Source organism: Narcine bancroftii, chromosome 3, assembly GCF_036971445.1.
Source record: "Narcine bancroftii isolate sNarBan1 chromosome 3, sNarBan1.hap1, whole genome shotgun sequence".
NCBI classification, from domain to species: domain Eukaryota; kingdom Metazoa; phylum Chordata; class Chondrichthyes; order Torpediniformes; family Narcinidae; genus Narcine; species Narcine bancroftii.
In genome coordinates, this window is record NC_091471.1 from 199,717,484 (window position 1) to 199,744,780 (window position 27,297).

Here is a 27,297-nt window from a genome sequence, read left to right on the forward strand (position 1 = left end):
AGCGTGGCTCTTCAGCAGCATGGTTCCAGGCTCAGATAAACAGGCTGGCCAGTCCATCACAGTTCCTGATTTCCTAGGAAAGGCAAACATTCAATCATGAGGTGTTTGATTTGTTGCAGTAAACAATAAAGACCAAATAGAATGTAGTGACTCAAGCAGCACCTCCTGCCACCAGGTAACAGGGTAACCATGTATTTTTAAAGCAAGACTAACAGTCTTCCAGACTGTAGCATTAGCCCTTTCAACCTGCCCATTGCCCTGCGGGTTGTAGCTTATGGTACAGCTGGTGGCAATCCCCTTTCATAGCAGGGCTCGCCGCAGTTCAGTGCTCTTGAATGCTGAGCCCCTATCGGTATGAATGTAATTGGGAAAACTAAAAATGCTGAAAATTCTGTCAAGTGACTTAATGACAGATACTGACGAGATGTCAGGGCAGGGTATTGCAAAGGGAAACCTGGAATATTCGTCAATTAAAGTAAGGAAATATACATTTTTGTTGTTGGAAGGTAATGGCCCTTTAAAATCTAAGATAATCCTCTCAAAAGGTTGGGTTGCCTTGATGAGAGAGGCCTCTGGAGCTTTGAAGTATTGCGGTTTGCATTCTGCGCAAACGGGATAGCTTTTAGTCAGTTTCCTGACTTCTTCCAGAGAGTAAGAAAGGTTGTTAGCCCTTATGTAGGGGAAGAACATCATGACTCCTGGGTGGCACAGTCTTCTATGGATCTCTTTTAGCCCCTCCAGCTGAGCACCAGCAGCAGATCGTGACAATGCGTCAGAGGGATCATTTAAACTGCCCGGTCTATAGTGGATCTCATAATTATAAGTTGAGAGTTCTATTCGCCATCATGCCATCTTATCGTTTTTGATTTTACTTTTGTGTTTAGTACTGAACATGTAGGCTACAGATTTCTGATCAGTGACAAGAGTAAATTTTCTGCTGGCTAAAAAGTGTCTCCAGTAGCGAAGAGCTTCAATAATAGCCTGGGCTTCTTTTTCAATGGCAGGATGTTTAAGTTCCGGTCCGCGTAACGTGCGGGAGAAGAATGCCACAGATCTGCCCTTTTGATTAAGGGTTCCTGCCAAGGCACAATCTGAGGCATCAGTTTCCACTTGGAATGGGACATCCTCGTCAATGGACGAGAGTGCAGCTTTGGCCATATCAGCTTTAATTCTCTCGAAAGCCTTCAAGGCTATTGGAGAGAGAGGAAAAGATTTAGTGTCAAAGCTGCACTCTCGTCCATTAAAATTGAAGTGCCAGTTGATGAAGTAGACAAAGAAGATGTAGTCAACCAATAATCATGGCTTTTATTAGCAGAAACTCATGGTACAATAATGAAAGACAATAGATGCATACACAGTTATACCCAAGGGGAGTGTCCTTAACAGTAGAGATAATGCTCAGCTAATGTTAATACAGCAAGGCTTGCCAGAGGGGAGACAGGCAGCTTGGCAGACATTCACCACACTCCCAAATCACATACAATATAAAACACAACATATTCTGTCACACTGACATTTGTGTGAAAAATAATCAATTAAAGACTGGAATGAGAATTTTAAAAAATCATGTGATGTGACTGTTAGTGGAGGTGGTTTGAAGGGAAGAAAGAATTGGGGTTGCATATGAAGATTGAATGGGAGTTGAGAGATCCACAAGTGATGATAAAAAGAGAGCTTTGACTGATTAGAATGTCAAAATTCTCAGCGATAAATCAATTGGAGTGCATAATGAACATTCAGACTGTTATTAATTGTTTCACTCTTTTGTTGAAATTTAAAATTATGACCTGTATCAGTTAGCAGTTGAAGACTATTTATTCATCCTGTCATGCTTTTGGAAATGCAAACTACATTGAAGGGCTATGCATACAGGAGGCTTTGGCTTGAAGAAGTCAATGGTCCTGAAGAACTCATTCGTCAGCTTTTAATCAATTGAGCCCAGCTCTACTTCATTAAGCAGAACTGGCCTTCATTATTGCTAATCAGCAGTTTCTTCTCACTTCTGCTGGGTCTGTATCCTTGGAGCATACCTCTCCCAGTAGCATCATGCATTTACTGTGATGGAGAGAAAAAGAGTAATGAATGGCATTTTGGCTGGCGCTAAACTAGGTAAAGTCCTTACATCTGATTAAGATGTCTTTATTTTACATTTGTTGCTCACAATATTGAATCTCATGGATAGATGGAAGTCAATGAGCTGAATCTGAACTTCATTTTCAAAATAAAACAGTGGGAGACTTTAACAAATCATCACACATTAACAATAATAATAAATTAGCTAACATGGCAGAATGCAAGTAGGCACTGACCTGTATTGCAGTGCAGACCAATAGGTTAAGAATGGTGTTGCACTGGGATTGTTAGTAATCATTGTTTTAATCATACCTAATTGACTTGTCATGTGCAGGGTTTCATAACTCCAAAGGAAATGGGCCAATGACAATATTTCTCAAGCAAAATATTTCAGTAACAATTGGGTCCAGAGCAGTGGTTCTCAACCTTCCCTTCCCACTCACTTAAACTACTCTTATTAATCGTAGAGCACTGATGGCATTAAGGATTACTTAAGGTGGAATGTGAGTTTAGGGAGGCAGTTTGAAAACCACTGATTTAAACTAATTCAATAAATGAAACAACAAAGATTTGCAAATCTGCAAAAGTACTCAGTTTGAGATTTTGCTGGATGCAAGCATATTTTTGTTATCTAATCAAGACATTACGTAGCTTCAAATGTATAAGTAAATATATGTCTTGAAATAGCTAGGTGGGAAGATAATATGTTTGATCATTTGCTTACACCAGGATTTCAGGTCAGAAATTAAATCCTGGTGTAGTCCTATTGCTGTCGGTGATCATGTCCTAATTTGTGACATCAGCATTTTCCACTCTGGACAAGACCGATATATTTATATGAAATATTATCTAATTCACAACTTTGTTAATTACTATTTCAAGAAGAGCATGTGAACATTATACGAGTGTTCTGGAGTTTAAAACTTAGTGTTAAACCTCAATCTTGCTGTCCACTTCAAGGATTAGATTGTTGAACTATGTCAGTTATTTTTCCTTATTATTGGGTTTAATGCCAATAAAACACTTTCAAAATTTTGGGTTTCGCATGAAAATCCAATCTCATTATTGAAGCAGGTGGTAAAATGTACACATGCTTGTGCAATGTTCTGAATAGTAGCAATATACATGGAACACTATGCTTATGAGGGTGTGGACCCTCCTGATAGACAATTAAGTAGGATTACTTCAAGGTTGAGGAAGAGGACCCAGATGTTCTTGGACATAGCACTGAAGATCCTGGAGGAAGAAAGATTGACTTTCATACAAAAGGGGATGGGGACAGGAATATCTAATTTTACAAACCCCACATTGTATCGGGCTTCAGAGTAGCAATAAATTTAAGGACTCTATGCAAGGAAATATTTAAGCTCATAAGTTGACAGCTCTTTAACACCACCGAAATGACAAAGTTAATATATTGTATATCATGCCAGTTACTGGGAGAAGAAAAGCACTCAGACATCATACAATAAGGAGGAAACTCTTGGCCTTGATTATATATAGAGACTGTGGCCATTTGCAGATTAGACGTCAAGATTTTAGAATCAAAAGTACATAACCAGAAAATCATTAGCTCAGTCTTTGGAATATTGATGCACTGTTACATATTTTAAAGGTGACCACTGATGCCAACTTATCTCCTGTGTGCTGAGATCACAGTTATAAATCGCAAGACTGGTGTAATAGGGCAGGTGCATTGAGTCGAAGCTAACAAAACGCTGAGGATCCTGATGCAGCTTTGATATATTTTGCACAGCTGCTGACACAGCTTACAGCAATCACCCTGAAGATCTGGCTTTTAAAGTGACCCCTCCATGACAGCACACCACTACTGTATTGTTTGAATGTCTGCCATGGCTGAGAGAGAAAAGAGCGAATATCTAAGCACTCTGAAGGTCCTTATCAGCAGGTTGAAGAATGGTACACAGGGTGGATGGTGGCTTTTGGGACTGATATTCCTCAGAGGACCACAACCATAGTAAAAATTTGGTGCCTTATCTTGCCAGGAGTAATCCCAACTATATAACATGGATCAATGCTGGAAATGGCATCAGTTCCTGGGATAAAATGAAAGCTCCAATTCTTCAGTTTTCTCATTACTGGAAGCCATTATGTCCATCCTAGACAAAGAAAACAGACATCCAGCAACCTTGACCAGTGAAACTATATTGGAAGGCTCTCAAACGAAATATATTACAATGTAATTAGCAGGATATCAATGTAATAATTCCTATTTTCAACAGGTTCCATATATTATAACTTCCATTAAAATACTCTTACTTGGACTTTGTGGTGTCAGGAATTCAATTTAACATGACAATGAAGTGAGCGGTGGACTGCAGTGCGATGAATTAATGTTGTGGACCATTGTGACCTTCATTGTAATATTAATCTTATTCAATAGTGAAGATAAATGAAAGGCAGGAGAGCATGAAGGATTCTCTGAAGTCATTGAAACAGAAGTTAATGGAGTTTCATCTATCTCTCTTCAGAAAGAGGAGGGTCCGTTGAAGGAAATCTTGAGTAGGACTGAAGTCTCAGCTGTGCTCCACTTTTTATTTTTCATCCAAAAAAAATATTCAGACCATTGTGAGTTTTACCCTACTAATGATATGTGTTGTTGCATATCAACAACAGGTATGAGAAGAACCGTAGGTTCGGACATTTGCTGTGTTCCTGCCTGAGGAGTCACTAGTGGTCCACAGCCTAGAGCTCTTCTGTCACTGGGCATTGAGGGGCTGAAACTGAGGGGCAAGTCCCTCAAGCAACAGAGGGAGGTGAAACATCAAGATGGCACAGTGATGGCAATGATGAAATTAGAGAAATTATGCAACAATCAACAAGATATGGATATGAAACTAAGGATGTGAAAAGACTGAATTGTTTTCTTTTTTTGTAAATTATTGATGATGAATAAAGTCTATTTTGGGGGGAAAAAGTCCCTTGTGCAAAGCTACCATACATGGTACTATGACTGAACACCTGCAAGTCAGAATTCCGTCTAAATGTTATTTATGAAAATACAAAAATGCAAAACAGCACATTTCATACTTCACATTCATAGCGATGTCCAGTCTGTACATTAAGAGCATTGTCACGTCTATACTTCTACAAGTGTACAGAGCATTCTGTCCGGTTGTATCTCTCAGATAGAAGTGCCAACGCTCAGGACAAGAAAACAAAAACTGCAGAGGGTTATTAACTCAGCCTGCAACATGATGGGCACCAGACTTCATTGAGGACATCTACACGAGGCGGTGTCTTAAAAAAGGCAGCCTCTGTCCTTAAGGACCCCCATCAGCAAAAAGGTATAGGATTAAAGATGAGCACTCAACAGCACAAGGACAGTGTCCCCCCCACCCCCCCCCACCCCCCCCACCCCACACCCCCCCACCCCACCCCCCCCACCCCCGCTGTCAGATTCATGAATGATCAATGAACCAAGGCACTGCCTTACGGAATTTTTGTGCACTTAAAAAAAATATATATTAATCATTGTAAAGTGGTTAATATGAATGTTTTTATTATGACCCTGCTGCCAAACAACACAGTTTGTGACTTGTTCATGACAATAAATTTGGATTCTGATTCATTCACAGTGTCACCAAGTTAATATGTTCTGTGCCAATTCCACAAATTTAAATCTTCATTTCTCCCCACAAATGCTGCTAGCATGTTAAGTTCCTCCAACCGTGTTTTTTTTTAAGAAACCAATGTCACTCATGTGGTCACGAAGTGTTTAAGTGTTTGCAGGGCTGTCACAGAGGACCTAGCCCTTCAGTCCCCAGTGATGGTAGGAGATTAAATTTGCAGTCTTTCCTCAGAGAATGTTGTGGTCTGTACCAAGTCTTAGTGTGTCTCTTAACACATTTATTCAGCGTGGAATGAACCGGTAGGAAGTACATGCTTACAGACCTCCAGTCGTAACAGAGGATCAACAAATTTCAGAGAGGCTGAAGTTAAGGATCTTCCAGCAGCATGGACCTTGGAACACATCACTGTGGACATCTTTTTGATGAAGGAGTCCTCTGTTATGCAGATGCTGGAGTTGAACCTTGAACTAACCAGTTCATCTTTTTCTCGACATATGTTTCAATAGACAATAGGAGCTGGAGTAGGCCCTTCGGCCCGTCGAGCCAGCACTGCCATTTTACAGATCATGGCTGATCACTACCATCAGTACCCCTTTCCAGCCTTATCCCCATAACCCTTAACTCCTTTGTCCACTAGAGTCTTATCTAACTCTCTTTTGAACATAATCAGCGAATCTGTCTCTACCACCCTCTATGGCAGAGCATTCCACAGATTCACACTTCTCTGGGTAAAAAAATGTTTTCTCATCTCCGTCCTAAAGGGCCTACCCTGTATTCTTAAACTGTGCCCTCTAGTCCTCGTCTCCCCCATCATTGGGAACAAGTAATCAGACTTCACCCTGTCTATCCCCCTGATTTACAGCATGCTCTGGAGTGAGACATTTCTCACACAGAACAATAATCACATGCATACAGAAAAATATAAAATAAATGTAAGTGTATTCTGAAATAATTTAGTCAATTCCATTAAGAGGAGATCCAAGGTTACACGCATGCTTCACTTTGGATCTCCAGGTAAAGTGGAAGATGGTTTGAGTGATTGCCCTGACATGTGTGGGTTGTGGGTCACCCCTGATCCATGTACAGAAAAACCAAACATGCTTTTCCCTTGATGATGAGGTTCTGACGTGACATCAAGAGGGAGTGATGTTCCTCTGGACCCAGTTTTGATTTCACGTTGCCAATCTGCTACATAACCTGCTACAAAACCAAATCCAGTACAGTAAGAGGCAGCAAAGCACTTCCAGATGAGCTGAATACCTTTGATGCACCATTTGACCACCAGAACAAAGAAGAACTGCTGCACACCCACACCTTCCCTGAAGATCCTCCACTGAGAGCATCTGAAGATAATGTGTGGGCTGCCTTGGAGTGAATCCAAGTAAACCATCAAGTCCAGATGTTCCTGATGAAGGACTGAAAACCTGTACTGACCAACTGGCCAATGTTTTCATGAATACCTTCAACATCTCACTCCAGCAGGGCATAGTACCTGCCTGCTTAAAATAGGTTTCAATCATACTAGTGCCCAAGAAGAGTGTGGCAACATGCCGAAACCATTACCAGCCTGTGGCACAGATATCCACAGTGATGAAATGTTTTGAGAGGCTGGTGTTGAAGCACATCAGCTGAAGTCTAAGCAGCGACATAGATGCATTCAAATTTGCCTACCATGCCAAAAATTCTATGGCAGATGCTCTGCACTAAACCTTGAAGAGCCTGGACAGGAAAGTTGCATACATCAGGATGCTCTTTATTGACAACAGTTCGGCATTCAAAGCCATCATCCCCTCAAAACTGATCAGCAAACTCCAAGACCTGGCCCACAGCTCCTGTGCAATAGGATCCTGGATTTCCTTACCTCCAGACCCCAATCAGTGAGGTTTGGTCAGGCAAGTAACAGATGGAGTTCATTCTGGATAAATCCGAAGTGATGATCCAGGTACTCTGGGATCTCGTCAAACTTGAAGGCAGACCATATGTTAATGTTAGGATACTAATAGTGTGGAAGAAAAGTGGTACCTTGGAGTCCAAATCCATCATTCTGTCAAGGTTGCTGCACAGGTTGATAGGATAGTTAAAAAGGCCATTAGTATGTTGTACTTCATTAATTGGGGGACTGAGTTCAGGAGCTGAGGTAATGTTGTAGCTCTATAAATCTCTGGTGAGACCACACTTAGAATATTGTTTGCTGTTCTGGTCACCTCATTACAAGAAAGATGTGGAAGCTATGGAGAGGTGCAGAGAAGAATTACTAGGATCTAATTGTCATGTCAGAGGTGGAGAAGGGAAACAACTTAAATTCCTACGGTCACTATCTTAAGGCACATTCAGGTGGCCAATTGCCCTGCTTGTAAATTCGCATATTTTGGGAATATGCGGCTGTTGGGAGGCCATGTGAATGTGCAGGAGGTGCCTGCAAGGCGAACTTTGTAACCCTCCTCCAAGAGGGATAATCGCTGCAGCACAGTGGCCTCCCCAGCCATCTGAATGTCGCCGCCTAAAAGCGGTTGCATTCAGGATGACAGTCAGCTGGTGAGCACCTGACAGCTCCTCCTTCCCCGGGGCAGGACGTCGGGGCAGGGGCAGCTGGCTGGGCTGTCAGCGTGGGGACTGCAGGGGCTGGAGCGGCCGGCGGGGTGAACGGGGGCCGGAGCGGCCGGCGGGGGAGAACGGGGGCCGGAGCGGCCGGCGGGGGAGAACGGGGCTAGAGCGGCCGGCGGGGGAGAACGGGGGCTGGAGCGGCCGGCGGGGGAGAACGGGGGCTGGAGCAGCCGGCGGGGGAGAATGGGAGCTGGAGCGGCCGGCGGGGGAGAACGGGGCTAGAGCGGCCGGCGGGGGAGAACGGGGGCTGGAGCGGCCGGCGGGGGAGAACGGGGGCTGGAGCAGCCGGCGGGGGAGAATGGGAGCTGGAGCGGCCGGCGGGGGAGAACGGGGCTAGAGCGGCCGGCGGGGGAGAACGGGGGCTGGAGCAGCCGGCGGGGGAGAATGGGAGCTGGAGCGGCCGGCGGGGGAGAACGGGGCTAGAGCGGCCGGCGGGGGAGAACTGATGTTGATTAACTGATGTGGGTTCAGTGGTTTGTTCAGAAGGACTACCAGTGAGAATAGTACAGGGCAAAAAAAAAACTTAGTATTGCAGTTGAATAATTAAAATAAACTTTCCAGTGCAGATATTGCATATTTGACTGGGTCAATTCTCACTCATTAGGATCGTAGCTGATATTAACTCAGGTAAGTACTTTGAAGGCATCTCATGAGGCCTTCTTATCAGCAAGAACCTGAACATTTCTTTAGAACTAATCATTTAATAGCATCCTTTTTTTTTTGATTAAAAAAAAACTTTTGCCAACTTTTATTTAGCAACAGATCCTCAGTTGTGCCAGTTTACACGTTTTTTCTTCTTTTAATAGAAACCAGGTACAAAGATTGTTTCACATTTGATTTACCTCTTCCACTTAATTCACAAACAATTCAACACCATTTAAAATTGACGTCACCAAAATAGATTCTCAATTTGAGAAAACAATCTAGAGAAAAGCATCGGCTGAAAATGGAATGGTTGGCACACTGATTTCCTGAGGTGTGCTGTTCTAGCTGCTCTCTCCTAGTGTATGCTTGTCAAACAGATACTCAGCCATGCTGGACTGAGGAGCGTCCATGCAGGTCAGATTGGTGATGATATTTCCAAGCTTCTTTATGGCCTCGACCTGCTCATGCAGGTAGTGAGTCTCCAGGAAGTCACACATACGAGGGTCATTCTTGTCAGAGGCAAGTTTCTGGAGATCCAGGAGAGACTGGTTGACGGTCTTTTCCAGATGCAGGGCGCACTGCAGGGCTTCAAGATCATTGCCTCACTCGTCTCAGTCAAGTTTCAAAATATCCTGGAGAATCACACTTCCCCCACGCTGGTTCTGAAACTTGATCAGTTTCTCCATGTGCTCTCGCTCCTCGTGGGACTGATCCAGCAAGAACTTGGTGAAGTAATCAACACCACATCATCCCGATCAAAGTACCCCGACATGGACAGGTAGACATGGGAAGCATAAAGCTCCACGTTGATCGCAATCCAGGTGGTAATTCTGGCATACTTGGGAAGTCATCTTCTGCACTGGCTCCAACACAAAGCAATTGCTCAAATCAAAAAATCAAAAAAGAAATAAGTTTTTCTTGAAGGTGAAGTTTGATCCTTGATGGCAACAATTCTTTGAGGCTATGCTCATTTCTTGCTGACCATGACTTAAGGTATTGTGGGTCAACAATTATATTCCTTGTGAACTATGGAACACATTTAATGTCAGTTGTTGCTCTTTTGAAGGAGATTTAAGCAGATTCAGTATGTCACTGAAAACCTCTGCAGATGTTACATGGTGAGCATTCTGGCTGGTTGCATCACTATCTGGTATGGAGATACCAAAGCTCAGAACAAGAACAATCTCCAGAGGGTTGTCAACTCGGCCTGCAACATAACAGGCACCAGGTTTTACTCCATCCAGGGGCAATGTTTTAAGAAGCCTCTATCCTCAAGGACCCCCACTAACCAGGCCACGCCCTCTTCATTCTGCTGCCCTCAACTAAATGGTAGAGGAACCAGAAGATGTGCACTCAGTGGCACAAGAACCATTGCCATTGTGCACTATTTTTTTTGTAAGGTGGTTTGCACTGTGATGCTGCCACAAAACAACACAGTTTGTGACTTGTTCAGGACAATAAATTCTGATTCTCAGTGCTTCTTCAAGCTATACCTTTACAACAAGGTTCAGTGTGTAAAGTTCCTGGATTAAGCAATGCTGCCCTGGAGAAAGCCATAGTGAGAATTCCCAATGATCCTGTAAAATTCTCTATTTAGTCAAAGTGATTTTGTTACTAATTTGAATTAAACTATTTTCTATCATCTTAAAGTAAGATAATGAAACATGGGGTTTAAAGTCTGATTGATAAAATTGAAATTTAGACACCATGCCTGAATTGGGATACTGAAGGCTTAATCTCTCCCAATTAAAATGGAGATTTCAACATGCACAGAGATTCCAAGATTAGTGTTTCCATGAGGTAGTACACATGGAACAAGTAAACACACACTACCTCCCCATCGAAACAATGGATTTCCAGGCCAGCAATTTACCTCAATAATGCAGAAAGTGGGGAAAAGAATTGATTTTGAATATTTTGGTGACTATGACCACAATCAGGGCAGACAAAAAGTGCTGCACAGCAGTACTGAATACAATTTAGACAGGGTAGATGTGCATGGCTCTGATCTTTCATTCTGCCTTTGGATTTGCCATTGAGTCACAGGCAGGGAGCTCTGTAATGTACCAAGCTGTTAGGTTGAAAGCACTGATTCTTCACCTTATCCCAAAACTGACATCTAAACTTCTCTTTGAATGTATATTTCTTTAAGAACAATTTATTAATTAATTGATTAATTAAATAGTAATGTATTAAAAACAAATTACTTAAATCAATTTCAAAAGTGTTAAATGCCTTTGATTAATTAACTCATTTGAAATCAGTGAAACAGCCTACACACACAAGTGTCAGTTAACTGGATACCAGTGGCTGAAGGATTCACAACCAGGCTGTGGGTTGCTTGAGACCTGCAGCTGAAGGTCATATGCCAGGCTGCGGGGTGCTGGTTCGTGGGGATTAGGATTCAGGTTCGCTGCTGGAGTGAATAAGAGGCTGACTGAATGCAGGAATGCAGGAGGTGAATCCACAGACATTCAGTATCTCTGAGAGGACTCCCTTTGCTTCTTTCTTTTATCATTGCTGGTGCTGGGCAAGTGTCACCACTTTGTGACACTTTATGGCAAACAAAGGCAGATGAATTTTGTGTATTTATTAATGATAACAAAGAAATCTGATTTGATAGCTTAAGCAGCAAAAGTACATTGGAATGAGGCTGGTAATGCTCAGAACATGATGTCTAGTTGCCTGTGTGAGAAACAGAAGTACCTTCACAGATTTCGCTCGAGACAAAAATTGAGAACAAAGAACATTTATTGTACAACAGTGCAAAGTTGGGTGCTTCCCCTTACCCTGGGAATACACACACATACTGGGGCTCACCCAACTTTTATACAGTTCATTTCAGTGTAGAGGTATCCTCCCTCCCTTAACATTCTTCTGCCTCCTGTATTGGTTTGGCATTTGGTAATTCTGTCTGCCTACGTGCAGTTTCTGTAAACTTGAAAGAGCATGGGGTATCCTGTCTGGGTCTCATCATGTCATTGTCCTTATTCATGAATCTGCCTTTGCCCTTATTCACACAACTCAACCCCCAGGACTTACTAATTCTATATGCAGAACTTGCCTAATTCTTTCTATCACTATAAGACCCTTATTCTATTATACTTGCGTAACCCTTCCTCACATTCTTATCGGAATTCTACCCTATTCAGCACTTACTTAACTTCCTCTAGTCTATTATTCTTTATTTCATTCATACTAGCTTTACTTCCTATATTCTATTATCTCTCACACCTGGTCATCACTCAAACCCAGATCTGCTGGAATGATGGTGACAGAACTGAAATATTGAGGTTATGGCATAGCTGTATTAACAGGCAGAGTGATGAGAGAGGTGGAGCAAGGTTGTGGGATTTTGTCATTGGGGGAGAAGGTCAGATTGAATAGAATTCAGTCTGTTATTGTATCTCATTAGTCATGACTGATGATGTGTGGCCTATATATCCAGAAATTGACCAAAAGTTTAATAGCCCAGCATGAGAGAGCTATGGCTCTGTCCATGTACCCGCTGTGACCAGAGGGATTATGTGCAAAAGTAAGATTTGATAGTTTAAACATGCCCCTTGTGGCTGTTGATTGCCCAAGGCAATAACATCTTAACAAAATGCAGTCCAACATCTTAGTTCTGCAGTCAGAAATGTGTACATGCAGAACTTGTTTGTTAACAAATGCTTCCTCATGTCAATAGACTTAGTTTTCAATGAATAGAGAGCCACGTGGGAAAGTTTAGTAACCACCATGAAACCATGCTTTTTAAAAATTTAGATACATCACAGTATGTTGTGCACAAGAGCCCAAGCCCCTAATATAACCAAAACCTTTCAGATTAATTAAATAAAAAATAGGCCAAATCAAAGGAGTAAAATTGTGCTTGACCCCTTAGTATAGACGGCACTCTCCTTATTCTAATATGGCCTAATTTCCAAGTATCATCTTCCAGAAGCAGGAGCTACGATATTCCGAATTTCAATCTCTTTAATCCAATAAATCTAACTGTCATTTATTGTTATGAAAGCCTTAATGTGAAGTTATGCAAAATGTTTCTCTGGTTTATCAACAAATTAAAACTTCATAAAACAGCAGTCACAAAATATTTACTGTATGATAGAAATATAAAAACACAGACACTCAAACTTTAAAGAGATACATAACTATATTTAAAGAAACAAAAATTCTCACGCTTCCTCTAAATCTTATTGATTAATGAGCAAGTTATTAGTCTGGATGGATATTTTGACATATTACATCAGTGTCACTAATGGTAACACAAGCAATTGTTCTCTTCAAGAGAAGGCACAAAATTAACAAAGTTAATAAAACACAAGGTTTTAACCTTTTCACTTGCTATGTAAACTTAGCCTTTGAAACAGTTTTAAAAAGTTAATTGTGTGATAGATATCTAATCAGAAAGGGACAAATCCTCTGTAATCAGATCAGGAGGAAAGGGTTAGAGCTGAAATGTAGCTTTTGATCAAAGGGAAATTAGCAATTTTAGGTGTTTGCAGTATCAAGATTTTACCTTTAAAAGTAAGATCTCTTCATCAATACAGTTCTGCAGCTGGGAAAGTGTAAAATAATCAACAACCAGACTTCTTTTCTAATTGGATGATCATTGGATAAACATTGAGCTGGCCATGACCATTTGCAGGGTTCTGCTTAGAAAAGGGGAGAGAAAGTGAAGTGCATTGCATATTAAAGGAGATAGACAACAGACTCTCCAAGGCAAATAGCACCTTTGGAAGACTACACAAAAGAGTCTGGAAAAACAACCAACTGAAAAACCTCACAAAGATTAGCGTATACAGAGCCGTTGTCATACCCACACTCCTGTTCGGCTCCGAATCATGGGTCCTCTACCGGCATCACCTACGGCTCCTAGAACGCTTCCACCAGCGTTGTCTCCGCTCCATCCTCAAAATTCATTGGAGCGACTTCATCCCTAACATCGAAGTACTCGAGATGGCAGAGGCCGACAGCATCGAGTCCACGCTGCTGAAGATCCAGCTGTGCTGGGTGGATCATGTCTCCAGAATGGAGGACCATCGCCTTCCCAAGATCGTGTTATATGGCGAGCTCTCCACTGGCCACCGTGGCAGAGATGCTCCAAAGAAGAGGTACAAGGACTGCCTAAAGAAATCTCTTGGTGCCTGCCACGTTGACCACCGCCAGTGGGCTGATATCACCTCAAACCATGCATCTTGGCACCTCACATTTCGGCGGGCAGCAACCTCCTTTGAAGAAGACCGCAGAGCCCACCTCACTGACAAAAGACAAAGGAGGAAAAACCCAACACCCAACCCCAACCAACCAATTTTCTCCTGCAACCGTGTCTGCCTGTCCCGCATCGGACTTGTCAGCCACAATCGAGCCTGAAGCTGACGTGGACTTTTACCCCCTCCATAAATTTTCGTCAGCGAAGCCAAGCCAAAGAAAAAAAGAATATTCAACCAAAAGTAAAGGTACTGCAGCACTGAAAATTTGTCATTGCATGAGTTTCACACAGCCAGAGGTAATTCCATCATCGGCCTCTGATAGCCAAAGAAGGACGTAGAATGTTGTTAAATGGATGTTTGGGAGCAAGCAATAAAATCAAAGAGCCAGTCAAAGCAGAATCTACTTTTATATTGTGATATTTTGATGATAAGGTCTTGTTGCTATAGACAGATGCCTTTGCAGAGTATCTTTGAACAACAGTTTTTTTGAAAGTATATACAAAACTAAAGGGAGCTATTTTTGACTTGCGGAGCTGTAGGGAATTTCCATACACATGCACACAATGACAACAAAATAAATATGTTCACAAGAATCACATGCCATCTGAAATTACCGGAGATCAGCTGAAGAAATAGCAGAGGATGTTTGCTCTACAAAATAAAGATGCATGGTTTTCGAGCCTAAGATATACAAGTAAACAACCTCTCAGTGATGTAAAGGAAGATGAGAGTATTGGATGAGATAATCAACATGGCAAGACATATTGCAATTTCTCAGTCACTGACAAAGGTGATTGAGAGGGTTACCAGACAAGCTGAGGGGATATCAAGAGTGCATCAAGCAAATAATTCAAACAGGATAGAAGCAAGCATAGCTCGTGTGCTGACTGGCTACATCAGAATCTGGTATAGGAACACCAATACCTCTGAGCATAAAACCCTCCAAAAGGTAATGGATACAGCCAAGGACATTACAGGTGAAACCCTTCCCACTACTGAGTACATCTACAGAGAAAACTGCCATTGGAGGGCAGCAGGAATCATCAAAGACCCACCCCACCGGGCACATGCTCTATTCCTGCTGCTGCCATCAGGAAAGAGGTATTGGTGCTTCAAGACTCACACCACCAGGTTCAGGAACAGCTGCTACTCCTCCACCATCAGATTCCTCAATATCAAACTCAATCATGGACTTGTTTAAGGACTCTTACTTGTGCACTTCATTGATTTTCTTTGTTCTCCCTGTATCGGTTACATTCAGTTTGTTTATATTCGTTATCTGTTGATTGTTTACACGTTCACAATGTGTGCCATTTACTTTTTGCACTACCAATAAGTGGCAATTGTGCCTCACCCACAGGAAAAAGGAATATCAGAGTTGTATGTGATGTCATGGATATACTCTGACAATAAATCTGAAATCAGAGGATAAGCTCACCTGAAGGTACATTTCCATATGTGAGATTAACTAGTACTCAAGGTGGCCAGATCTTCAGAAGCAAAAAGGTCATTATGCCCAGGCAGTGGGGATACAATATGATGAAATTCTTTCACTCTTCTCTTATGGAAATGAACTATTATCTACAGAGTGAAATAAATGGTCTTCTAGCCAGAGATGTATGGGGATACCAGTGGTTGTGAACAGAAATTAGATCGCAGCAGAAATCTGTTAAAGAAGGAAAAAAGAAAATGCTTTTTCATAAGTTTTAATGAAGGGTTCTGATCCAAAATGTTGACTTTTTTTTAAATATCTCCCACTGATGCTGCTTGACCAACTGAATTGTGCAAATGATTTAAGCCTCGTTTAGTCTCAGACACATTGAATTGGTTTTTCTCAACGGCAGAAAGCATCTAGTACATATTGATTACTTTTCAAATTTTAGGGAATTAAGACTTGAAGCTCAAAAGACAGTTTCCCAGATGTAACATTCCTGTGGTGCAGTTCCTGGCAAACAACTTGAGAAACATTCTCAAAAGACTATCAACTTGGATCACTGAGTAAAATCACTTCATTTTCCAGAGTAACTGAAAGGCAGACAACATTGTTAAGTTGTCACAGAAGGCAAACCATCACAATCAGATTTCTATTTGGGCATCCTGGACTTCTGCCGTACCCAAACCAGGGAGTGGTTATCAGACTAGTGGAAGCTTACAAGCAGCCAAACTGGAAGTTCACTGCATACAACAGAAAGATGGTCTGTCAGAACCAAGGAATTGTTGGTGGCCTCAAAGGAAAGGTACACTGCTACTGCAGAGGTTTCAAAGACAGACATCTACTGAGAGTTTGAAAAATAGTGAGGGTGAAGCCTAGTTAGGTCAAAACAATGGTGAATCAATACATATCACAACCCAAATCTTATGGGGTCATGAGAAATAACGTTGTCCCACATTAGAGGAATAGGTACCATCTCAATTCAACCATTGAAGAGACTTGTTTGATGGACACAGATTATAGACATACCAGAGGATGCTCTACTAATCCAGCACAATGAGAGCATCACAGCTTGGCTGCAGGTTCTGGTGGAACTCCAACCCATTATCATTAGATCAGGAATGATAGTCCATGGCTCTGATGATCTGGAAGATTTTATGCCAAGTAGAGCAAATGGAGATGGGAATGTTGCTTTGGATATCCAGATTTTTCAATTTCTTTTTATTGGTAAAGGTAAGATGTATCACAGGTATTGACAACAAATGAAATTTCTTAATTTTGGTATGTTGAGGCTGCATCACTAAAGTTTGTAAAGCAATCTCTGTGTTCCTTGTCCCAGTGGAAAAAGCCACAGTAAAAAATACTATCCTAACACTAAGTTGTCCTTATTTAATATTGTATCTTTGTTGTAGGTTCGAATCAGTGACTATTTTGCAGAGAGACCTACTGAGGCAGTCGTTTATTAATCTTTGAAAAGAACCTTCTCAGCTGAGGAATTTTAAATACTAAGTACATTTTAAAGTAGGTCAGATCTGATTTATTTTCAACTTTTCAGAGGTTAACTGTGTGCCTGAGAAGAAAAATTAATGATTATAAACTCTCCACTGGCTGCACAGCTTTTTAATGATGTTTTTAAACATGTGTCCAATTACAATCATGTAGTGGCCCATTAAGCTTAGTTCATCAGGTCCACCCAAGTTGAAAATAATAGTGGGCAAGCTCAAGTAAACTTTGCCATAAGCATTTGTCCACTGAAAAGAAAGGCTACAGTTTAGGGCTTGGAAATATTTCCAAGGTGGTGTGGATGACATGATTTGCAGTGAAAACATGATGTGGGATATTCAGAAGAATTGTGTGGCAGATTATGTTACATTTTATATTATATATAGATATGTCTTAAAGGAGATAAATTGTGTGGGGTTTTTAGTTAGGACACACACAAAAAAAAACTTCAGAACTGATCTCATTTAAAATGCTGGAGCTCTGCTCAAGCCAGACAGTCCAGACTCCAAGTGCCTTTGCAAAAACTTTGAAGAATGCCTATAAGGACTTCACAAGTAGATGATAATTGGACATGTTGTGGAGTAATGAGTTATTGCTTTGGAAAGCAACAGATGAATGAACTCAGAAGATTGGGGCAAGTTTCTTCAGCAAGATATTGAAGTGGCTGATCGGAAGGAATCAGTTGAAGATGTCCAATGAGTAACAAATCTCTCTCTGAAACCCAACTAGAACCTTCCCAAGTGGTAACCATTTACTTTTCAAGAATTCATAAATGTTAAATTTTGAGCACAGTATAAAAATTGCCTGCTACCAGTGAACTTGGAGGAGTAAAAAGTGAAATTGGACTGTAAATTAAAAAACTTTTCTGAACGTGCATACACATTACATGTATGTGCACTGAGAATTAGAAAGGGGTTAAGTTAAGAGTAATAAGTTAATATTTGATCCTGTTTTCATGTTTAAAGGTAATTAAAAGTAACTTTTGTTTAAGTCACCATGTCTTGGTAAATTTCTATTGCTGCTGGGTTTATGGGGTCCTCTGGGCTCAACAGTTGCATTTAATTGATTGCATATTCAGAGAAGGGTTCCTAATACATGGCAATGAGTCTGTTGTTGATCATCTCTGTCTGATCAGGACTTTTTTTCCAGTTGTTGCAGCTCCTCAAGTAAAGATGGGATAACCTTTGGTTGAATGCTGGGGAGGATAATGGTGGAGTATGAAAACTCAATTATGTGTGCACTGTAGTGTGCCTCAGAAGTGGTATAGACTGCAGAATCTCCTTTTATGGAGTTCAGATCTATTCACTTCTCAGGTCCTGATCATGCTGTGGCTTTAGTTTGAGCTGGAGGGAAGATGGAGTCAATGGCCAAGAAAAAAAATGCTGTGTTAATCCAAAATACCCAGGTATCTCTTAGAGTGAATGGAGGTGGTGTTAATGGTCAGAAAGCACTGGACAATTATTTCCCCCCCGCCAAAAGATTTACTTCCTGAAAATAAATTGGGGATCATGATAGATGAGTAAAGAATTCCAGAGAATGGTGAGTTATAAAAGAATAGGAACGGAGTAAAGAATCCCTGAGAATGTGGATTTATAAAGAACAAAGGAACAGAGTAAATAATCCCAGAGATGCGGACTTACAAAGGGAAAAGAAATACGAGTAAAGAATCCCAAAGTACGGGGACTTATAAAGAGAAAAGGAACATGAGTAAAGAATCCCAGAGAATCGTGACTTATAAAGAGAAAAGGAACATGAGTAAAGAATCCCAGAGTACAGGGAATTATAAAGAGAAATGAACATGAGTAAAGAATCCCAGAGAACAGGGACTTTTATAGAGAAAAAGAACAGAGTAAAGAATCCCAGAGAACGGATATTTATAAAGAGAAAAGGAATGGAGTAAATAATCCTAGAGGATGTGGACTTATAAAGAGAAAAGGAACATGTGAAAAGATTCCCAGAGAACAGTGATTTATCAAGAGAAATGGAACGGAGAACCGGTACGGACTTGAAGGGCCGACATGGCCTATTTCCATGCTGTAAACGGTAATATGGTAATAACGTTAAGCTAAACACAGAATTTCAGATTTGTTGTGTCATGTTGTAAATTTGAGAAACATTATTGAATTTAGCTGGTTTAATTGCATAATGATGCTGACACATCGCGTTAGTTCAACTGACCTAAAAATGTTTTGCCACCGATTTTTGTTTGTATTCAGCATCAGATACCTCTCATGTCAGTGTCCACCAATAGTCACCCAGCACTGATGAATTCCATTTGTCCTGATACTGCTTTTCCATGATTGCAATGTCTTGGTGAAACCTTTCAACATGTTCATCACTGACTGCACCAAGATCAGCAGGGAAGAAGTTCAAGGGTGAATGCAGAAAATTAATTTTCAATGACATTTTGCACTTCATAGTTTTGTATGCTTCAAGTAGACTTAACATGTGACAGGACAGGAAATCACAAAAATAGGTCACATCATTTAAAAAAACTGGTATATCACTCCATGAGATGCTAACCAGCATGAGACCAATTATTTGGGATTGTTAGTCATCTGTGCAAGATTTAAATTATCCAGGTTTTTAAAGACCACCAACTCAGTGAAAGTCACACATTAGTCTGCTCGAAACCTGTTGATCTTTCAGCAATTGGAAATGTCGGTGAAGGATTGATATCAGTTGGCACATTCCATGCTGCAGGAATGTGTGCCAAGCGAGGCACTGCTTGGTGCAGCTAATTCGAGGGCTCTATAGGGAAAGATCACAATCTAGAGTCTTCCCGTTACCAGGCAATTGAGGGATTGAGACTGAGAGAAGTTTCCTCAAACAGAAGGGGAGAAGAGACAGGGTGCCACAGTGGTGGTAATGATGTAAATGGAATCAAATATAACAAGGCACAGTGATGGGAATGTATGTATATGAAAGTAAGGGTGGGAACAGACTCTGAATAGTTTTCCATTTGTAAATAATCTATGGTGAATAAAGTCTATCTTTGGAAAAAAGGCTCGAGCTCAGAAAGAAATGAATGCACAGAATTTTTTATGCTGTAAAATTGTGATAAACCCTTTACATTTGTGTGACTTTTAATACAAATGTGATGTTGGATAATACCTGAATACTCCAAAGACAGTAATTCTGATTCATTGACATATTTACAAGAACCAGTCTATGATAATATCAGTACCTGGAGTGAACTACTACAACATTAAAAAGCACAGCTTGATTGTGGTAAGTCATCTCCTCATCATGAACTTGCTTTTATCAGATTGGTGCTTTTATTCAAGTATCTAATAAATATTAAAAATCCTTTTGCTGAGAATCAAAAATCTAACAAATTAAATAAAATATTTTTCACTTACATTGGGCTGATATCGCCTCAAACCGTGCATCTTGGCGCCTCACAGTTCGGCGGGCAGCAACCTCCTTTGAAAAAGACTGCAGAGCCCACCTCGCTGACAAAAGACAAAGGAGGAAAAACCCAACTCCCAACCCCAACCAACCAATTTTCCCCTGCAACCGCTGCAACCATGTCTGCCTGTCCCACATCAGACTTGTCAGCCACAAACGAGCCTGCAGCTGACATGGACATTGCCCCTCCATAAATCTTCGTCTGCGAAGCCAAGCCAAAGGATTTTAGACTTTGTGAAGGACTGCAATTTATACATGCTACATCAATATATCAGGTCAAATCCTTTTTTTTCTCTTGTTGAAGTCAAGACGACAAACACAAGTCACATTATGTATTCTTCTCAGAACATCAAAAGTTTGTCTTCATCCCTCTTTCTGTGACCTCATTGAGAAATTAAAGAGTGCAACAAATGCTTTCCATGACATTAATTATAAAAGCACTAGGAGCCAAGCTTCAACCCAAGATTAAAACCCTTCCAGACATCAAACAATTCAATTTAATTTACTAAAGGCCCTTTCCACCTTTGAGAACTAAATGAAATGCATCACCTATTGGATAATGGCAGGGATATGTATAATCTTTCATCCTACCTTTATCCATGGAAAAAGTGAGATTGATCAGCATCAATTTCATTTACAGACAGGGCTAGATTTCTAAGATAAACATGAATCTACCAGAATATTCTATTATATCCACCTTTTGATCCACCTACTTGAAAATTGAGAATGATTTCACTATGCAATATAATCTACTGAAAACTGTTGGTAGGGGTTGATCATTTTAATCATCAAAATGGGTGGGTTTGGGTCAGCTCGGAAGTTAAAATATATAAAATCTCAAATGGAACTCAACCCTTCAGGTTGCTGGAAGTCCATATATCAGATACTGGAGACAGCACATTGAGGCAACCATGAAAAAGACTTACCAAAGACTAGACATTCAAAGAAGTTGGATGAGATTTGGCATGCGGTCGGACACAGGAATGCAGAAGAGGCTGCAGAAAGTACCAAATATGGCTAAATCCACCATAGGCTCTTGACCCCACCCCATCCACTGAAGACGTTTATGTGAGGCGCTGCCTCAAGACAGCCAATATCATAAAGAACCCTTTTGCCTTGAACACAACCTCTTTTCACTCTTACCTTCAGATTGAAGGTATACAAGCATGAAGTCCATTACCTCTAGGTTCAAGAGCAGGTTATTTTCAATGGCTGTCAAGCTCTTGAACCTCCCCATTACACTGATCATAAAATATTTCTTTTTTTTTTGAAAATTTTATTTAGAAATATTACAAAATAAAAAAAACCCAAAATAATGTAAAACTACCCTCTACAACCCCCCTCCCCCAGCTTATTAAAAAAAGACAATAACATCAAGTTTCAACAGGTTGCTGTATGGTGTGCCATCCATTTACATCTTTCTAAACATAAAACTTTTACTTAACATCTAAACCCATACATTTCAAATACAAAACCCACATTTTAACAAAAAAAATTATTCCACAAATTATACGTCATCTTCTCCAAATAAATACATTTTGAATTTCATTATGCCATCTTTGTATACTCAATTCAACAACATTTTTCCAAGTTACAGCTACACATTTTCTAGCCACTGCCAATCCTAAACTTCTAAATGCAATTTCAGGTTTCTCCAAACATAAATTTGCCGTAATTGTATTCATATATCCCAATAAACATACTCATGGATCAACATAAACCTATTTTGAATAAATCTCGCAAAAAAATTATTTTTTTTTCCTAAAAAGGCCTTTGTCCATTCCCACACTGAATGTAAAAAAAGTAACTGGTTGACCGTTTTGAGTTTTGTGTGCCCGATGGAGATGTGGGGGGGCTGGTAGTCATGGTGGGGAGCTGGCTGATGGAGGACCTCAGTTCTCTTCAGGCTGACTTCCAGGCCAAACATTTTGGCAGTTTCCGCAAAGCAGGACGTCAAGCGCTGAAGAGCTGGCTCTGAATGGGCAACTAAAGCGGCATCGTCTGCAAAGAGTAGTTCACGGACAAGTTTCTCTTGTGTCTTGGTGTGAGCTTGCACACAAAACTCAAAACGGTCAACCAGTTTACCTATCTCGGCTGCACCATTTCATCAGATGCAAGGATCGACAATGAGATAGACAACAGACTCGCCAAGGCAAATAGCGCCTTTGGAAGACTACACAAAAGAGTCTGGAAAAACAACCAACTGAAAAACCTCACAAAGATAAGCGTATACAGAGCCGTTGTCATACCCACACTCCTGTTCGGCTCCGAATCATGGGTCCTCTACCGGCACCACCTACGGCTCCTAGAACGCTTCCACCAGCGTTGTCTCCGCTCCATCCTCAACATCCATTGGAGCGCTTTCATCCCTAACGTCGAAGTACTCGAGATGGCAGAGGTCGACAGCATCGAGTCCACGCTGCTGAAGATCCAGCTGCGCTGGATGGGTCACGTCTCCAGAATGGAGGACCATCGCCTTCCCAAGATCGTGTTATATGGCGAGCTCTCCACTGGCCACCATGACAGAGGTGCACCAAAGAAAAGGTACAAGGACTGCCTAAAGAAATCTCTTGGTGCCTGCCACATTGACCACCGCCAGTGGGCTGATAACGCCTCAAACCGTGCATCTTGGCGCCTCACAGTTTGGCGGGCAGCAACCTCCTTTGAAGAAGACCGCAGAGCCCACCTCACTGACAAAAGGCAAAGGAGGAAAAACCCAACACCCAACCCCAACCAACCAATTTTCCCCTGCAACCGCTGCAACCGTGTCTGCCTGTCCCGCATTGGACTTGTCAGCCACAAACGAGCCTGCAGTTGACGTGGACTTTTTACCCCCTCCATAAATCTTCGTCCGCGAAGCCAAGCCAAAGAGCCAAAGAAGAGTAAAAAAAGTACCTATCACCACACCGAAAACACAAATCTGACACTCTAAATCAATATTTTTTTAATTTTTCAGGAGTTAAATATAACTGATGCAAAAAATTATAATTAACTAAACTATATCATGCATTAATTAATTTTTTAATGCTATTCAGGCACGTATCAGACCACTTCTCCACAGAGATAGGAAGACCACTTCTCCACAAAGATAGGAATAGGTACGTCCTTTTCCCATTTATCCTTTATTTTAAATACATCTACCTTTTTCATCTTTTCCTATAAAAACAAATACATTTCATAAAATATTCCTGACCTCAAAATAGGACTGTCTGCACAATTGTCATGGCACTTCTTTTAACTTGCAGTATTGTAACTACAAATATTTATTAACCATGTATCTTTTATATATATTACCTCTCAAATTTAATTCAATTGTTTGTACATTCACCCCCTGCCCTGTGGGATTTCCTCACATGTTCCAAAGACATACAGGGTTAGTTGGTTAATTGTTCACGAGTGTATTGGGCAGCACGGGCTCATGTGCCAGAAAGGTCTTTCACCTTTCTGTATCTAGATTTCTAAAAATCTCTAACCTGTTCAACTGCAGCAAGCAAGAACGTTGAAGCACGTGTACATTGTATTATGTTCATGACAATAAACTTATTATTCATTATCCAGTTCCAGCCTTCCAAACTGTTTTTGATAAAGGTAAGATGAGGATGGGTATTATCTAGACATTTTATCATTCACAAATAATTTAAGGCGCTTTAAACTTGAGCTATTCTGCTCCATGGTCTCTAGAATAGAGGGAAGGAAAATACCGAGGATGTAGTAGCTTTCTGATACTACTCTGAGGCAAGAGGAGCAAGACCCTGTCCCCAAAAGAATCTGCTTCTCTTCCCACACAATTGAAGCATCTGCCACTCTTTCACCTGCACCCCAAATATCTCTCCAACTTATCAGGCCCTAACCTAAACAAATTCTTAATTCTTCACTGCTCCATCATCTTTTTCACAGGGAGCAGGATAATTGAACAAACCTGTACTCCAATCTCTTCTGCACCATTCTTCTGCTCCTGAAGCAGGAGTCCATTCTTCTCCACCATGTAAAAATAACACCTGCACACTTGCCTGGATGGAAAAAAATCCCCAGTTAATAACCAAGTATGATATGAGCCAAAGCTATTAAAGGAGAATTATACTTATAAAAAAATTCAACAGTGCAAAACAAATTATTAATGTTGGTCTCAGTACAAGTAATACAATTGCTAAGACTTCCTTTAGGTCCTCAAGTAACATTCAGCTCCTGTAAATTCAGAGCCATGAGACTGTTTAAGGACTTCATTGGAGGAGCGAAGGTTCAATCAATAAACTTTTGGATTGCTTTGCCTAGGTTTCTTCATCAGTGTCCATTGCTATTTACTCTACTAATCATCCTCTCGGTTACAGTTGCAAACTTTATTAGGATGATGGCAGGGGCTGAACATGTAAATCTTTGCAGGCATAAGCAGAGTTATGGGAAACTTCCCCAGCAGTTCAATGGAATAGAATAGTTCAAGAATTTCTCGAGAGTCAAATAAAGGAAACCTCCTTAAATGAGATCCAAGATGAACAATGTGATTGGAGCATTTCATATGATACAAAAGTAAGCCCATCAGCCCATTAAGTCTGCTCCACCATTCCATCATGCGCTGATCCATCCTCTCACTCAGCCACACTCCCTGTATCCTTTGATGCCCTGCCAATAAACAATAAATCTGCCTCACTCACAGGAAAAAGAATCTTTGGGTAGTATGTGATGTCATGCATGTACACTGACAATAAATCCAAAATCTAAACTGGAATCTCTTCACAATATGCTTCTCTGATAAATGCATTTGTTTTTGGGGTATTTATTCTGTAAGAACCATGTAAGTGAGTTCTGTTGTGTCCCGACTAACAGTCTTGAAGTACTTCTCCACCTTTTTCTTCAATAATCAAGGGTGCAGGTGGTTCACAGAGACAAACACATTATTTCTAATCTGATATCAAAAGCACCCCTAATAATAGGAAATCCCCAAGTAGTTAACAGAATTACAAAAGAAAGCAGTAGGAAGATTTAAATTCATGCAATCTGCAGTACATTAGATTAATCAAGACAAACAGCCAACTATCTGAGATGCTCCACAAAAAGAAAAAAAATGTTGAACATACCTTTTTATAGAGAAGGCCTACAAGGCAGATCTGGCGTTGCTTTCTCACTGAGTAGCATCTGGAGCCATCTTGATAAATGTTTCTGACTTGAGACAGTCTGACCACTTCTACCTATGGATACTCTCTGACCTGTTGGAGTTCCTTCAGCAATTCATTTTTCTGCTCAAGATTCCAACATCTGCAGCTTTTGTGTTTCTCATTTGAACAAAAGATTTTTCATTTGAAAGTGACAGGGTTAAAGTTGGAAAACATGTGGCATTGGAAAGCCAGTTGCAATGCAGCAGAATTTACCCCTTAAATCTCAGCATGGGGACTTTTTTTTTTAAAGCTTAAACATTTTCTTATTGGAAGCTGAGAAAAATATTCATAAGTAAGCAGTTTCTCAAATAAACTCACTTTGTGTGAGTCATCACTTACCTGAACCCAATCGTTAAAATACTGGATATAAACAAAAGGGCTGTAGATACTAGAAAATTGGGGCAACACACAAGGTGCTAGAGGAATTCAATGGGTCAGTGCAGTGTTGATTGTGGAGGGTCATGTGGCCTCTCAGTCTGGAACCTGGTGGGACTATAGATTGAGTAGAGTCATATGGCCTCTTCATCTGGAACTAAATGTGAAGGATTACAAGACCTCTCTATATGGACCTCATCAGAAGTCACATCACCTGCCCACCCATTAGTATACACCTGACCATTGGCCCCTTTAAATCACTTACTGATTACCTGGGTGGAACTCCACAGTTTACTGCACTTTAAAAGCCCATCATGTGCAACTTATTAGTCTTTTTTTTTGCTCCTGATTATAAAGGTTGTTCTAATTCATGGTCATGTACCTGTTACTAGAGGAGTCATTGGTAAGATGGCATAAACTATTGCAGAGCAGCTCTGTAGTATTGTGTGGGATTATTTAGTATTAAGTTATACCCTGTTGATACAGGGAATTGGGAGTTTGTGTTGAAGTTCCTATCTTTAAGAGTGTATCAGTAACTATATATTGTTGCATGTGTATAGTAAAGGTTAAGAGATGGGTACGTGGCCGGGGAGGTGGGAATGTGGCCGGGGAGGTGGGAATGTGGCCGGGGAGGTGGGAATGTGGCCGGGGAGGTGGGAATGTGGCCGGGGAGGTGGGAATGTGGCCGGGGAGGTGGGAATGTGGCCGGGGAGGTGGGAATGTGGCCGGGGAGGTGGGAATGTGGCCGGGGAGGTGGGAATGTGGCCGGGGAGGTGGGAATGTGGCCGGGGAGGTGGGAATGTGGCCGGGGAGGTGGGAATGTGGCCGGGGAGGTGGGAATGTGGCCGGGGAGGTGGGAATGTGGCCGGGGAGGTGGGAATGTGGCCGGGGAGGTGGGAATGTGGCCGGGGAGGTGGGAATGTGGCCGGGGAGGTGGGAATGTGGCCGGGGAGGTGGGAATGTGGCCGGGGAGGTGGGAATGTGGCCGGGGAGGTGGGAATGTGGCCGGGGAGGTGGGAATGTGGCCGGGGAGGTGGGAATGTGGCCGGGGAGGTGGGAATGTGGCCGGGGAGGTGGGAATGTGGCCGGGGAGGTGGGAATGTGGCCGGGGAGGTGGGAATGTGGCCGGGGAGGTGGGAATGTGGCCGGGGAGGTGGGAATGTGGCCGGGGAGGTGGGAATGTGGCCGGGGAGGTGGGAATGTGGCCGGGGAGGTGGGAATGTGGCCGGGGAGGTGGGAATGTGGCCGGGGAGGTGGGAATGTGGCCGGGGAGGTGGGAATGTGGCCGGGGAGGTGGG

The 27,297-nt window shown here is 41.6% G+C and overlaps 1 long non-coding RNA gene and 1 pseudogene across 1 annotated transcript; both read right to left on the reverse strand.

Annotated features, from left to right (window-relative positions):
* Positions 1-1,825: 1,825 nt before the first annotated feature.
* On the reverse strand, positions 1,826-25,802 carry LOC138756359 (uncharacterized). The gene is made up of 3 exons (XR_011353023.1): positions 25,547-25,802; positions 24,394-24,484; positions 1,826-2,055 (listed from the first exon to the last, which is right to left on the reverse strand). It is a non-coding gene; the product is annotated as an uncharacterized lncRNA (long non-coding RNA).
* LOC138756358 (ferritin heavy chain pseudogene) lies at positions 9,200-9,766 on the reverse strand (annotated as a pseudogene).
* Positions 25,803-27,297: the final 1,495 nt, after the last annotated feature.